The sequence below is a fragment of the Marmota marmota genome, unplaced genomic scaffold (assembly GCF_001458135.2).
Source record: "Marmota marmota marmota unplaced genomic scaffold, marMar, whole genome shotgun sequence".
NCBI classification, from domain to species: Eukaryota; Metazoa; Chordata; class Mammalia; order Rodentia; family Sciuridae; genus Marmota; species Marmota marmota.
The window spans coordinates 34446618-34462975 of NW_025999968.1; the positions used below are offsets into that span (position 1 = coordinate 34446618).

Genomic DNA, 16358 nt, shown 5'->3' on the forward strand with positions numbered 1-16358 from the left:
AAGAAAACCTAAAATGGGCATTTGTTTTAATAATAGGTGATAAACATAGAATTTAATATTGAGATAAAATACAATGGGACTCAGGATTGGTATCAGCAAATCCAGTAATGGGGGGAATTTACCTATAGTGGTTTTACTGGGAGAAGAGTTGTTTATTGCTCTAGTAAAAAAAAAAAAAAAAAAAAAAAGTGCCCTTAATTCATGTGAGTGATACTGAAAAAAATTTTTGTGGGAAAAGTTTTTTGATTTTAAGGGAGAAAATTAGAGTGAAAATATCTTATAATCTCTTCAAGCAATTATTTGAATTGGTACGTTTCATTTTTTCGTATCCCAGCATATTTGACCTTCTCTTCTTTCTTAGTATCATCTTTACTTTTTATTCCCTTTTTACTTACATTAACACAAGTTCTTTACCCTATGTCCTCCCTTTTTAAAGAAAACTAGTTTTCACAATGTCAATAAAAATAGATAATTTTTTTTGTATTTGAGAGAACGTGAACAATTTATAACGAAACAATAGAAGTTGACTTAAAAACACATCTTTGAGACATGTATTGCACATATATTTGCACATATATATATTTGTGTATTTATTTTTGTACATACATACGAATTTGAAGCACTTTGTAAGGTAATAAAAGATCTTCTAGATTTTTCAATTTCTTTTAAAAATTTGTGAGCATTTTTCCTCCAGAATTTTTTATCTACTCCATTTATTGCAAATAATATCCATTGAAAGAGGAGAATTATAAGCAGATTCCATAGAAAGATTAAACAATATCCAGTGATTTGATAGGCTAGAGCCAGATATAGTACAAGGTTATGAAGTCCATAGGCACCAGGCAAAGAAATAAAATGCTATCAACTGAATGTTAATAAAAGATAGTACACTGAGCCACAAAAGTTATGTAATTTGTTCATGGACTTATACTGCTAACTCTTACCCTTCTGAGGGCTCCCAGAAATATGAGACGAGAAAAGGAGAGGAAAAATTAGAATATTACCAAGGAGATAGTTAGGTGAGTGTGGTCAGGGGTATAGTTTTATTAATCCTAAATAACCTTCTAGAAAAGATAAATTTTAAGTCATGTTTTCAAGGGAATAAGGGGTTGAGGGGCTTATAGAAGATGAAGAAAGTAGATACAAATAGAATGAGTTGAAATGACCTGTGATAAGGCGTAGTAATAGGGCAGTTAAATGGAAAGTAAATTAGTTTGGATGCAAAGGAAGTTCTTTGCAGTACATAATGAGAAATTAATTTGTTAAGGTTGAAGTGGGAATTCACGCTGGACTGAGATTTGAAGCCCAAATTAAATATAACATGCAAGACAAATTGATGGAATAATTTTTTAAAAGTTAAAAGAAAGGCCAATTTTCACAGCTGTATACCAAACTCATTTCCATAGCTAAGTCACATTTTCAGTCTCCCTGTCATTAAGTGTGGTTGAAGGGCTGAATTTGGGCGAGTGGAAGAACAGACCTCTCTCTAGCCTCTTCTAGACCTGGTTCAAATTCTCCTTTGTGTGATCCTCCATGCTCCTCTTCTCTCTTGCCTTTTATATTGTAAAGTTCAGAATGACCTTGAAAGCAAAGTGTTGAGGATGATCCAGTATCTGAGGCCAGAACCCCTGAATGACCCTGAAGCAGAACCCTCAGCCCCAAAAGAGAAACACAAAGCACTGGACTGTCTACTTAACTGGATTTGATAGGCAAGGACCAGACATGGCATTAGTTGGTGAAGAAGTCTGTAGTTTTTGATGAAGAAATAAGATGCCATTAAATGAATGTTAATGAATCACAAAATAATGTTATTTTGAGGAAAAAAGAAAATCTTAATCACCGAAATGGTGAGTTTACTGTTATAGGAGCTAGCTACCTTATCTAATACAAACATATTATATTTTCATTCTTTTATGTATTATCTTATATTTAGGAATATAAGATAAATTGACAAGGATATAAAGAGTGGATTTGTGATTTGCCGCAGTCCGGCTGCAGCAAAATAACCCGGGNGGGGGGGGTGACGAGGAACTTGTGTAGATTGATACAGCAGGAGTGGGAGCCGTTTATTGTAGGACCAGAGGGCTATATATACATTACACACAGCTTATCTTGATTAACATAAACTAGATACAGCAGTCAACCAATAAGGAATCTCTACACTTAATGGCTCGCTGTCACAAACCACTCCCTCTGCAAAATGCCAGGCGCCATCTTGACTTGTTTACAGACTCTAACAGTAATTTATTATTATTCACAGAAAAGTCTTCTATAAAGGTATTTATACGTATTTATCCTTTCTGATAACTACTAATATCCTAAAATTAAGCAAGTTTTAACACTGAAAACTTGGATTGGTGACTTTGTATTTCATATCCATACAACTGCATCACTGTCATTGTTATCTCTGTCGAGAGGCAGTGAGTCCCTTGGTAAGATGAATTGCAGTGGATTTTTGACAAAGAAGATCAGGTTAAAGATAAAAGGAAATGGTTAAGCATGGAGTGGCTGCTGGACAGAGGAAGTAAACCAGGGTGGTATCATGTGATAAGGTTTAGGGCTTGCTACTACAAAACATGGCACCTGAGCATTTGAGAAGATGGCAGGAGCAGAAAGATCACTTACCCTTTTCCCCTGAAGCAAGTGATAAAACCTAGGAGGGAATCCCCTAGAGCAGTTATAAGAAACATTAAAATTCTAAAGACCAAGGATGCAGAGAAGAGTCAAACAGGCTTTTCCAAATACCCTACCCCAGTATTTTATCCCTAGATCATATTTTCTATCCAATCACACTTTTCCACAACTATTCATTTCTCCATCAAACTTAGCATTAAAAAAACACAGATTTATCTATTTCTTTAGGTAGTCATTTCTGAATGTTCTGTAAATGTAAAACATTAAATAAATTTTTATGCTTTTCTTTTGTTGATCTGTCCATTTTTAATAGAGGCTTAATCCATGAACCTAAAATAAGAAGGAAAGTTATTTTTTCTCCTACAGTGTTTGGCACTCAGTAAAGGATAGCTAAGGAATCTTGCTCCAGAGCCTGCAGAAGAGATTCTGGGAAACTGAAAAAAAGTTGATGAAAGGCTAAAAATTCTTACTGGGTCAACTTTCCCCCATTACTGTGTCTGTAATGTCTAGCTGAGAGAAAAGAGTAAAAAACCTCTCATTGTTCCTTCTCTTCTAAATTCTGCACAGCAGGAGAAAACCATTTATTTGGTTTATAACCCTCCAGTAAACATGGTCTTGGGGTATCAGTTAGTTATTGATCCTTTCCCTTTGAGGGACAGCTATTATTTTCCCATTTGTCTGATTTGGTGTCCTGAGAGCTTAAATGTCCAGTGATTCAATAAACCTAGCATAAAAAATGCACAGGTTTACCTGTATTTTGTTTTGCTTTTTTTTTTTTGGATGGGGGACTCTCCATTATTCTTATGAAGTTTTCTAAGTATTAAAATATTATATTAAATAAGTTTGTATATTTTTCTATTTTGTTAATCTTTTGTTATAGGAGCCTTGGATGTGAACTTAAGATGGAAAGAAAAGCAATTTATTTTCCCCTACCCATGCTAACCCAAATGGTAAATAGAGAAAATGGAGCGTCAGATAGAGATAGGCCTATTTCTAACTATTGAATACTTAGACAACTTAGTATGTTTGGGCCATCAGGCAAAAACATTTAAGTCCATTGGTACCACTGAATAGTACTTTAGCTTTATTCTTCTTAATTTTCCTTACATCAAGAAACACTCTGATGTGATTCTGCAATTTGTATACGGGGTAAAAATGGGAGTTCATAACCCACTTGAATCAAAGTGTGAAATATGATATATCAAGAACTATGTAATGTTTTGAACAACCAACAATAAAAAAAATTAAAAAAAAAGAAACACATAGAAAAATCATAATATTTAAATAGCACACTCAGTAAATGAATATTCTTACACATGCTTAGAAATAACAGGCCGAGCCTGTCAAGCCCTTTTGACAAATCTGGTAACTTAAAATATGCACATTCTCTATCATAGGATAGTTGTTTCTGGGAAGTGGCTGCTGAGCTATGGGCAGTATGTCCCAGCTTTCTTTGTATCTTAAGTATGGCCCTATGAGTCTAGTTCTTACCAGTGGGATACAAATAGAAATAATATGTGGTGGTTATGAATAAAAATGGTAAAAAAAAAAAATAGGTGGCAGAAGCCAAGGTGAGGAGAATATTGGTGGCTGAGTCATCTTATGGAGAGAAGCACCTGCTGACCACAAACATTAACATTTTGACTCTTGTATAAGAAATGAACTACAATTGTGTCATATACTATTGAAATGTTATTACAGCCACCAGCAATGTCTTCACTAAAACACAGCTTAAGGACTGAGATGATCAATATTTCATCTCACCTGTAACCCATTCACAGCAAATGGTGTGTCCCACTTGCAAAACTCTGCCTGAGATCATCCAGTTAATTCACTAAACAAATGAGTACAATAGGAGCAAGGGGAACAGCCTCCGTTTACTTTATCACTAAGTGCTTCTAGTTCATTAAGTGGACATATTTCATGGGAGAGAAAAGAGCTAACATTTATTAAATTAACAGGGAAGTATTATTAGCACCATCCTGATATTCTATACAAACATGTTCCATAGAATTTTATGCAAAAATTTAGGTTTAATTTTCTGATATCATGTCTATTCTTTTTCTCCCATGTTTTATTTCATCCATCTCACCAATACACAATCAAGCAGCAATGCTTTCACATCAGGGAATATCAGGGAGTTTAATTAAACTATCAGAAAATACAGCACTAATTTAATATTAATAATATCTGGAAGATCCCTATAATCAATTAGTTCCAATTCATGTAGACCTAGGTTTCTAGAGCCAAGAATTGAAAGATATCTCTAGTTTGGTTGAATGCTAAGTCTCCTTATATCATTTTAATGTGCAATTCATCAAAGAAAGACCACCTCTCAGATTGCCCACACAGAAGTCCCAATATTGACTCTTAACTATCTTATTGTTCCAACTAGGGTCATTGTGAAAATCTCCAAACTAGTCACTTTGGCAGGGAAAAGGAATGCATTAGCTATCTGAGGCATTCTTAGAGCCTAAGGTGAATTTAGCTTTATGCAAAACTATAAAGCTAATTTTTCTAATATTTTTGCACTATTTAATAGTGGCAAAGGAGCTGTGTATGGTGGTACAGACCTGAGTTACCAGTAAATTAGCAGGCTGAGGTAGAAGAATCATAATTTTGAGCCCAGACTGGGCAACTCAGTATGATTCTGTCTTAAAAAATAATTTTTAAAAATGTTGGAGATTTATCTCAAAGGTAAAGCATCCCTGGACTCTGTAAGACTGGAAAACGCCGCACCACATGACACAGATTACCAAAGAGGTTTCCCACTTTATTACAAAAGGCTGTGTGTTTATATAGGTCTAGGGAGAGGTCACAGGGCTGAGGTAGATAACAGGTCGCCCGTTTATTGGCAAGCTCTTCCATATGTCAGTTCCGGAGCCCAAGAAGTTAATTCTAATTGGGGCTAAAGCTTCCCACCAGCAAGGTTTGAACATTGGCGCCGGTGGGAATGTTTCGCGCCAGTGAAAGAAACAAAGAAGAGAAGGAGGGTCGTTAGACGCCATGCTGGGGTTTTTCTCTGGGTGCCGTTATGTTTTCCCAACAGACTCAATTCCCAGAACCAGACTGAAAAAAAAAAAAAAATCCAAGGCCTTCTCTTATCTCTCCTTATCATCTTACTTGTCCTATTGTTACCGCTGTTGACCGGTGACGAGTTCTTGCTTCCCCAATGTTGAAGAATAACACCAAAGAAGCACGCCGAGGCAAGGTCAGAGTAGAAATTAGAAGTTTATTAAAGGACAGCAGAAAAGACTTCTCCCGGAGGAAGAAGGGGACCCAAGAGGTGGAATCCGTGGAAGGGATGTTGTCTCCCCTTTTTATAGTTCTTTCAGTGATGGAATGTAGGTGGGAAGGACCGAGGGGTGGGACACAGGTGGGCCAAAGAAGTAATCTGGTCAGGAAGGACTTCTGAGTCAGCACCTTTTTGCTGGGGGCTGTTCATTAACATTTCTTTGAGGTGGACTTTGGCCTAGGGCCTTTTCAGGACTTCATTAACATTCCATGAGTTGTCCTGCGTTTCCCGGAATCATTGCCAGCATGGCCTCCATTTTAGATTTCACTCGGTATTAGACCCGGATTTATCTAACTACACTGACTACCTAACTTTAAATCTGGCTTCACTATTCTGAATGTAACAGGTCTGACATAAAATTGTTCCCAATGGTACCTTATTTAATCTGGTCATTCCCTCTCACAATCCCTTTTCTTGATCACTTGACCTTCTTTTACTTATTTAAGCACTCCAATACTGTATTTTCAATTCACATTTGGTCCGAAAATGGGATTCCTTTTTATCCACCAGTTAGTCTGATAGCCTTTCATTCCAATGGGAAAGTATTTTACAAAACTCTATCCTCCTCTATTTCACTTGCTTCCAAATCAACATAAAAGAAAATAAAGTACAATCACATTTAATGTACAAAGAAAAACTTGTAATGTTCATTTACCACATTCAAATGCAAATGATGCACAGGAATACAAAACTGGTAAACTTAAGAAATTTAAGATCTTTTTAAAAGGAGAATTTGTTGCCTAATAGACTAAATGGAATTATGGAGAAGAGGATTTTTTAAAGTGTATTTTAGAACCTATGATCAAGCTCTGTCCCAACACCAACAAAAACGGTGACTTTGAGATGTCTGTTCTTCTTTTTGAGCTATTCAAACACTGTAACCTGTAACGTAGGGAATATTGTACTTGTTGCAAAGAACTGTGATGACCATCAATCCTATCAAATTTGGTTCTATGTGGGATCCTCTACAAGTGTTAGATAAATATTAAATAACACTGGAAATTATCTAAGTCAGCAAAACACTGTTAATGCATTCTCTTAGCCAGCTTGTGCTGAATCATTCAAACAGTTATTATGAGCCAGATGACTTTCTAGGATGTGGTCTGGGCCACAGGAACATGAAAATGAATAAAACTCATCCTCAGCTTCAAAATAGTTCTTAGTGGTAAATGTAAACATAAATACAAACATTAATAATACAGCATGACTCATGCAGCAGTGAGTATATTCACAGGGTATTTTGGAAGCAGAAATAAGAAAACAAAGGTTTGTCAGGATACAAACAAAAAGTATCTCTAGCATCAGGATGATGCAATATTATATTTGTAATGTGTTTTATTATAAGTCTTTGAGCAATGATGCAGAACTTACTATAACATACCATAAAAAAATAAATTATTGGTGAAATAGAGTTGAGAATTTTTTTTTTTTTTTTTTGCATCTATTATCAGGACAGTGACTGAGAGGAAAGAAGTCAGGGATTCTCAAAGTTCCTAGGTATATAACGCCTGTTAGCATAACTATGGGTTAATTTAGATGCTAAGTCAAGCTGACTCCATTCTGCCCAGATGTTTCACCCTGCTTCCCCTCTCCTTCCCCCTTCCTGCAAGAGCCCACTCACACAGAAGCTGACACCCTGATCACAATGTTCACAGATGTGAATCTACTTTCTGAGTATCTACAGGGGCTGCCATGTCCAAGAACTGGTGGCAATGAGCTTGCTCCTTTTGCCCCCTCCCCTTGAGGTTCTTGAGGTTTTGAAGCTTGCTCTCTGAAGAGTTATGGAAAATAATACTCCTACCAGACAACCCCCCAAAGAAAAGTGGAGAGGCAATGCAGCTGTGGATGAGGGAGGGGAAACTAGCCAAGCATTAACCTTCCAGTAAATCTTTCCTGATAACAATGGGCCCTGAAGGAAGGAGGTGAATACTGAATGTTAGGCTCTGGACTTTGACCTTCCCTCATTGCATATTAGTCCTAAAAGGACACACAGTAAATATCAAACAAGGGGCCCTGAAGAAAGGAGGTGAATACTGAAACTCTGGGAGACAATAAATTCCAGAAAAAGAAGTACCCATGCCTCACAATCTGGACTCCTATCTCTCCAAGTAACAATGAATTTCAACCTTTTACAGCTGCCCTCCTGTGTTTTAACCTACATAACTAGTTTTAACCTACATAACTGGCCCCTGACTAGAGACAGCCTGTCAGATTTTCTGATAATTTAACTGCTCTTTACTTGACATTTGGTCTGTTGCAGTGATCAATCCTGTGTCAGTTTCCTAGCACTAGTGGCTTGGAATTTTCATATGCTCATCTTTCACAGACAGAACTTTTTCTAAGAAAGGACTTCATGTGATAACCAGAATAGGATCAAGAAGGTATAGAAGAAAGAGAACATACAGATGATGCCCTGTGTCTTTGTCTAGTGTGGGCTTCTAAAACAAACAAGCTGAGACCGGTAATTTGTAAGGAACAGAAATGTATTTCCTTCTAGTTCTGAAGCCTGGAAAGTCCAAAATTGAGGAGCCAGCATCTGATGAGGGCCTTCTTGTTGTATCATTCCATGACAGAAAGGCAAAGAGAAGGAAGGTGTGTGTGGGGGGGGGGGACTGAATCCATCTTTTTATAATGCAATTACTCCCTCAGTAACAATCTCAGTCCCACAGTAATGAATCCACTCACACTATGGTGGCAGTATTTCCTGCATGATGGCACCACCCTCATGGCCAAATCACTTCTCATTAGCCTCCACCTCCCTACCCTGTTGCATCGGGGACTAAGTTTCCAACTCCTAATTTTGGGGTGGGGGGGGCACATTCAAACCATACAACCCTGGAGATGATGTGGATCACTTAAGAAAAGTGTCTTTTTTTGTCCAATGTTTGGGAGGGAACAATAAACCAGATATAGTACATATTTTGGAACTCTATAAAATTGTAGTTTGAGCAAAATGAACTTTAACACACACCCATGCACACTTGACTTCATCTAAAAAAAAAAAAAAAATCAAACAAAATGTCCAGGAAGACAAGAAAAGCCCTTACTGCTCACACTGTGCATCTACCTCCACTTTTTAGTTAAACTTGACTCCAGAATTTCTAATCTAGAAGTGGGCATTGCTGCAAAAATGTGGCACAGGCTTTTTTCCTTTAACAAATTATATCTCAATAGTGAGTAGGTTTCTATCTGAAAAATGGTCAATCTGGTGTGTGGGGAGGAGAAATGAATCAGAGAGAACCCTTAGATGACAAATTACAGAGGTGGGTTTTCTCATAACTCTTGCATTGTGCTGTTTAATTAATTGTGAAGTGATTGTTTTGTCTGAATGGTTTCTCACCATAATTCCTTATATAAAGTTTAACTTTATTAGTTTGCAACTACAGATATATATATGATAAGCCTAATTATTTACTTGGAAAATCATTCTGAGAATTTGTTTGACTTCCTTTGGATTTTTGAGGAAATGATAAATTTACATATTATTTTACTACTTTTGTCAAAATTCATACTTTTTAAATTTAAGTATATTTCGGTAGAATAAGAGCATTGACACATAATATATTTATCTGTAAGACACATCATTTTACAAAAGGAAATAATAAGTGAAGGCATAGAGGTCTGATGCACATCCCAGCTGTTCTGTCCCAGGATTTCACTCCAGTCTCAACCCATAGGAAGGCCAGATGGATGTTACCAGTGTTGTGATATAATTGCTGACATTGTGCAAAGTTTTCCTGCCTTGCATTCTATTGTTTTAGCAACCAGATAATTACTAGTGAGTTATTCTGACCTAAATTTTTGCTGCAACCTACCAACTTGTTGCTTTGAGGTAAACAACAATATTTATTCCATATCTTTTTTCAGGCATTCTCTCATGGAGCATTCCACCTTTCTTTCTTACTAGACCTTTAACTCCAGGCCACAAATCACAAACATTAATTTCCACTTGTCTTTGATTAATTGTCTGCTTTGTTATTCAGGCATTCCATCAACATTAATCATTAAGAATTTCTTAACAATTTCCTCCCTGTGTTTAATCTGCTTATTAAATGTGTTTACAAATTATTATTCTAGTTTCATCATGGTACTGGCTTATTGCATTTGACTTTACTGATTTATGGTTTCTTCCTAAAGGGCTTCTCCCTCTTTAAGCCCTGTTGCATTAAATGCTTTCAAATCTAATCAACTTGTTCATACACTGGATCTTTATTGAATAACAACAGGATGGTATGACTGGAAATGTGTTATGGGAAGAACTTGTGATATTTTCTGAATGCCTCATTGTTGCTTTATACATATTAGAGACTAAGTGATTATCATATGTAATTGAAATAGAATAAGTACATACATGAAACCACTAAAGCATGCCAACAAAGGAGTATAGTAGGTAGGTTGGTTCTAGTCTGGGGCCTAATAATTCTTAGTTTCATTCATGTTACAACTATTTTAAGAAAAGCATTTTGGTATATATAGTTAATGGTTTTAATGATGATGAGGAGGATAAAAAATTGTTGAGAAATATTTTGGCTTAATCAGGATAGCTATTATTGATATTTCATTTCTATTTTTTTAAAAATTCTAAAAATAGAAATTTATCATCATTATTGTTATGAATATTATCAATAAACTATCTCCATTGTACAGATGGTAAACTGAGGCTTAAATGAGATGAAATGACTCTTAGATAATCCAATTCAAATTTAAAATCTTACCCTCAAATTTTAAACACTTCAGTTTAAAAAGCATTTCCACTTAAGTGCAAATTCTAATAACAGTACCATTAAAGCAGTAGAATTTTGCTTGCTGAGAAATCTGAGGTAGATAGTCTTTATAACCTTTTCATTCACTACTCATAAAAAGCAGCCTCTTGAAATTGTACATTAATTTCCTACATAAACTCATTGTCAGAGTTAGGAAAAGCTAGTTTATATTTTAGCGATCAAATAGGATTTCTTTGGCCCCTAGTCAGGACACTGTAGGCTCTTATCAACTACTTTTCATCAAATTTGTTAGCTATTTCTTTTTATAACAATGGTTTGTCCACAGATAGTGACATTTTTAAGTCATCCTGTCTGGATTTGGTGCCCTTCCTCATTCCCTTCCTCCAAATATTTATTAGTAATCAGATTAAGAAAGAAATTAATCTTCTATTCCCAAGAGACAAAAATCATGTTAAGAAAAACACCTTGTAGTGGATGGAATAGTACCCTTAAAACAGATTTATCCAAATTCTAATTCCTAGAACATGTGAATTTTACCTCATTTTGAAAAATGGTCCTTGCTCCTGTAATTAAGCTAAGGATCTTGAGATAAAGAGTTCTTTCTGGATTACGTGGGTGGGCCTGAAATAAAACACATTTAATAAGCAGATTATTCCTTATCAGAAACACAGAAGTGAGAGTTGACAGAAGAGAAAAAGGTGACATGAAGACAGAAGCACAGATGGAGTGACATGGCCTTAATCCCAGGAACTTCCAGGAATTTCTAGATAGACACTAGAAGCTTGAAAAAACAAAGAAACTTCCCCCTGGGGCTACAGAGGAACTATAGTCCCACCCATCCTAATTTTGGACTTCTTTCCTCCACATCTAAGAGAAAATTAATTTCTGTTGTTTTAAACTACCCAGTTTAGGTAGGAAAATAATACATATTTCTGTAAACAGATATTGAGAAGCCAGGTTAAGTAAATCACTTGGTAGTCTTAAAATGTATAATAATTCATAAGTGTATCAAGAAGAGTGAAGATAACATAACAGAGTGATATAATTCACTGAAATTTGCAAAGGTGTTGCATGTGAATTAAGTCATTATTTTAGTAAGCTTTTTCACTGCTGTGACTGAAGGACCTAACCAGTACAATTGTAGGGGAGGAAAAGTTTATTTGGGGCTCACATTTTCAGAGGTATCAATCCACAGCTCCATTCCTTGGGGCTCCAAGTGAGGCAGAATATCATTGCAGAAGTTTGTGGCAGTGGGAAGAAGCTCACATCATGATCAGAAAGCAGAGATTCCACTGGCCAGATACAAATATACCCCAAAGCCACACTCCCCAATGCCCATCTCCTCCAGCCACACTTTACCTACATTTAATTACCACTCAGTTAATACCTTTCAGGGGATTAATTACTGATTGGGTTAAAACTCTCATAACCCAATAAATTTTCTCTGAACATTCTTGCATTGTCTTACATGTGAGCTTTTGGGGCACACCACATCCAAACCATAATAGTCATCTATATTTTATACTGATAACATCATTTCATAAATATAGTTGTGTGGAACGTTATTATTGAAAATTCTAGAAATTGTATAGATGAGCACCTTCATGGAAAATAATTCAGTTAACTGCTGAAAGATAAGGGGGTGTAGTAAACCTTGAAGTAGCAATCAAGACACTAGATTCTTAGCATTGATTCGGTTCCTTAATATCTCTTCTTTTAAGGAGGTTAGTTACTTTGAGTCTCCCACTCACAGAGACTTGGTAAAATTGCAATTATGTGGGCTGGGATTGTTTCTACATGGGTTTTGTTATGATACATTTTCTTGCACTTGAGCACCTGTAACCAACTTAGTTTTCATTGCTTTTGCTATTATTCTCTGGTTTGATAAAAAGTTTAGAGTGTTTACGTAATCACACACATATAAATTAATGTTATTATAGCTTACTATAGTTCTAGTGATTTGTGGGAACTTTGGTTACATGCATCATGCTTATAACAGTTACATATATGCCCAGAGAGTTGGATCTTCTACTTCCTTGAGAAGTGCCTTCACTTAAAAAAAAAAAATTGATTTTTTATTGGCTCTTTTTAGTTATACATGACATTAAGATTCATTTTGACATAATAATAAAAGCATGGAATATAATTTGCTCCAATTCAGTCCCTATTACTTCCCCTTTCCTTTCCCTCTTCCCTCTTCCAGTTCCCTTCCCTCTACTCTACTGAAATTTCTGCTATTTGCTTACAGATTTGTTGTTGTTGTTAATTAGTGTCTTGTACATGATAGTGAAATTCACTGTGGTATATTCATATGGGAAAGTTAGGTCAGATTCATTCCACTGTCTTTCCCATGTTATTATTGACATTTGTTGTCCATAGAGCCAATATTGGCCCGTCTACTGTGAATCTTTTATTTCTGAAGTCTCAAACCATAAGTCACATAGATTCTGAATTTTTCCTACTGTTTTAGAGAAGCTATAAGATGAAATCTTGAGTACTTTTTAAAATCTATCTTCATAATTAGTACTGTCTGAAGAAAAAAAGCAAACATAAGAAGCATTCTTTTCTCTTCCTCAAATTTAGAAATGAGGAAAACGCAAGCCTTCCTTTTCTATTTTTTGGGGAACGGTCTCCCCTCTACTGACAGACCTTAACTGCTATATCTGAAAAGATGGTAAGAACAATGTTAGGAGAGAAGAAAACATTTGTTTTTTTTTTCTTTAAATGCCTTATTAGAAACACACTGTCTGTCTCCTTCAAATGAGGGAGAGGATGAATTGTAGTAGCTTTTAGTTTAGTTGTATTAAGTTGTAGTAATTGCTGTTTGTGGCAGACACTGAGACTCTTTACAAATGTTCTAGTTCTCTTTCTGGGCACAATAGGATGGCATGTCCCTGTTCCCTTATATAGCCCTGTGACTTTCTTTGGTTATTGATATTGAAGCCAGAATTAGACAGGCAGTTAGTAAATAGGTAAATCAAGTCAGGTCAGATCAAGGAGGCCAATCTGAGTGAGTCCCGGGAAGCTGGAGACTGCCCCCTGAGGTATTGAAATGCCTTTAGAGCCCTTCCTCCACCCTTATCAAGATAACCTCCCCCTGCTCCAACCTGTCTCAGAGATTGTCCCACCCTTCAGGGAGTTGTTAATTACGCCCCCTTCCTGCCCAGATCATGCCACCTTGGCCCCTCCAGCCCATCTGCTTCTCACCTTTTGGCCATCCCACCAAACATTTCCTGGGCCTAGTCATGTAGGCAGGAAAGAGAGAGATAAGGGGAAGAGAGCCTAATAAAAATACCCAAATCTCAGTGGCTTAAGCAACTGAAATTTTATTTCCTTAGAGTTCCTTACAGAACAAAAGAAGCCCAAGGCATATAAAAAAGGCAGAATGCCTTGCTTCTGGGGATACCAGGATACCAGCTATGGCCCCCTTCTCCCTCCTGGGAAAAGTCTATTACCCTCTGCCCCCTTTAAAAAAAAATAAATCCTGCTTTGTATGCTTGACTCTGCATGCTTCTCTAATGTTATACTTCAACATATGAGAGAGCAGAACTCCTGTTGGTGATAACCATCAGTATCAACATGAAAGTGAAAGTAACATGTTATTCTTAGAGGAAATCATTTAAAGTAGCAGTGCAAGACAGTTCTCTCTGCCCAATGCCCATGGAAGCTTGTACTAAAATAGAGCCTCTACCAGCTCCAGTCCCTAAGGTAATATATGCTAAAAAGTTCACCCACTCCTTCCCTACCCTTCCACTTGAGTAAGGAGAATGAGAAATTATTTCTTGTTTTGTTTACTGCAACTACTGCAACCCAACCCAACCTAGGTTGACTGATAAAAGCAAAGATCAAATTATTCAAAACCCTCATCTATGAAGCTATGAGCATGAACTAGACTAAATGATTATCGTCATGATTCCAACTCCTGTTTTATTCTTATATTATTTATGTCCTGATATTTATTTTATTCCTGATATTTATTCTATATGTGTATAGAAGCAAGATTTTCCCCTCTTTTCTATTGAAAAATTTGAGCACCAATGTACAATAAAGTAGGATTCAATGGAAGATAACATTTTCGTAGTTTGAATCCGACTCAGGAACAGCCAGAGTTTCTGATTTCTTTGTTACTTTGAAACATCCTGAGATTCCCACTTCTGGAGAACACTGAATCTGAAAAGGGAGCTACTTGGACTTGATTTGATTTACGATCAACCAGCTCTGGGCTATATTTCTGTGTCCATCTGGCACGGATGAATGTTCCTGAAGAAAAGAGGCAAAAGTAGTATGTGACATGGGGTGCGTAACAGAATGAAGCCAGCTGAAATTCAATTTTGATTACAAACAAACAAACAAACAAAAATCAGAAGAATCAAAAATAATTCAAAAACAAATATAAACTTTTTAGATGAGTAGCCACACAATTAATTAAGGAAGCAATATAAATTTCATATTCGGAAGGCTGTCATTTTAGAAAAATTACTAACAAATCTCTAGTTAGCAGACAGGTACACATACACAGAGCCAAAGCAGTAGAGGCAAGGAAAGGGAAAGGGTAGCCTAGACCTGAGTTGCAAGCATTTTGTATAGGGCCATGTGTTAATCCCCTATGGTACCCTAATAAAAATACCCAAATATCAGTGGCTTAAGCAACTGAAATTTTATTTCCTTACAGTTTTGAAGTTTGGTTTTGATTGTGTGCTTCTCCTATGGCCTTTTCTCTCTTCAACCACACTGATGGTGTATCCTCCTTTTTTACACAAATATCAGTCTTATAGATTTGAACCCCACCCTTATGACCTCATTTAACCTTAATTAAGGTTTCTGTCTGAGAATACAGTTACCTTTAGGGCTTCAAGTTCAACATATGATTTTAGGAGGGACATAATGTCCACTACAGGCCAGATGATAACAATTATAGGATTAGGGGGGTCACAAGATCTCTGTTTTAAATAAATACTCAACTTTCCTATTATGTTGCAGAATCCATCATAGCCAATACATAACAAATTGTGTATGACTCTTCTAATAACAAATTATGGGCACTGAAATTTGAATATGATATGCTTTTCATGTGTCATAAAATACTATTATTTGTATTTTGTTTCAGGCATTTACACTTATAAACTCCATTAGTGGTTTGCAAGACATGGAATAAAAATAAAAAGTCACCAATAAAAAAATTGGTGACTGAATTTCTTCCACAGTCACAGATGGCTAACTCCTGATCTTGTCATACTGGTAATTCATGATGACATTGTCTAGTATGAACCTTCCAAATTGTGTTTGGTTGATAAAATGAAAACAAGCAAAAACACTCTCTCTGACCTGTAGTTGGAAAATAAATTCACTAATGATCCTATCATCAGGAAGGGACCGAAGAGCACATGCCATAGTTTCCCGAATATTTCACACAATCAAATAGGAGTCAACAGTCTCAAATACACAGTAGTAAGAACAAAGGTTGGCTCTGATATTGTGAGATTTTAGCTCTTTATGAGTAATGATTTTAAATTTTAAAAAATCACAGTACAGAATCAATGTGTTTTAAAATAAACAACTCCCAACGGAGGGTAATCAGATGTGTTTCTCTTGAGTTATTTTATTGCATAGAAGATTTCGTATTTCTGAAAAATGCTGAAATCAAATCTCAGATGTGTATTTTAGATTTTCTTCTTGTTATAGTTTCACAATTGACAGTGGTTTTG

General features: G+C 36.1%; 1 long non-coding RNA gene across 2 annotated transcripts in view; it reads right to left on the bottom strand.

Moving 5' to 3' along the window:
- LOC125616919 overlaps nt 1-16358 on the bottom strand; it is a 66039-nt gene that overhangs the window by 1933 nt on the left and 47748 nt on the right. For both annotated transcript variants that reach the window (XR_007347702.1, XR_007347703.1), the window contains exon 3: nt 11191-11274. This is a non-coding gene — a long non-coding RNA (uncharacterized LOC125616919). The remainder of the gene's footprint in view (nt 1-11190; nt 11275-16358) is intronic.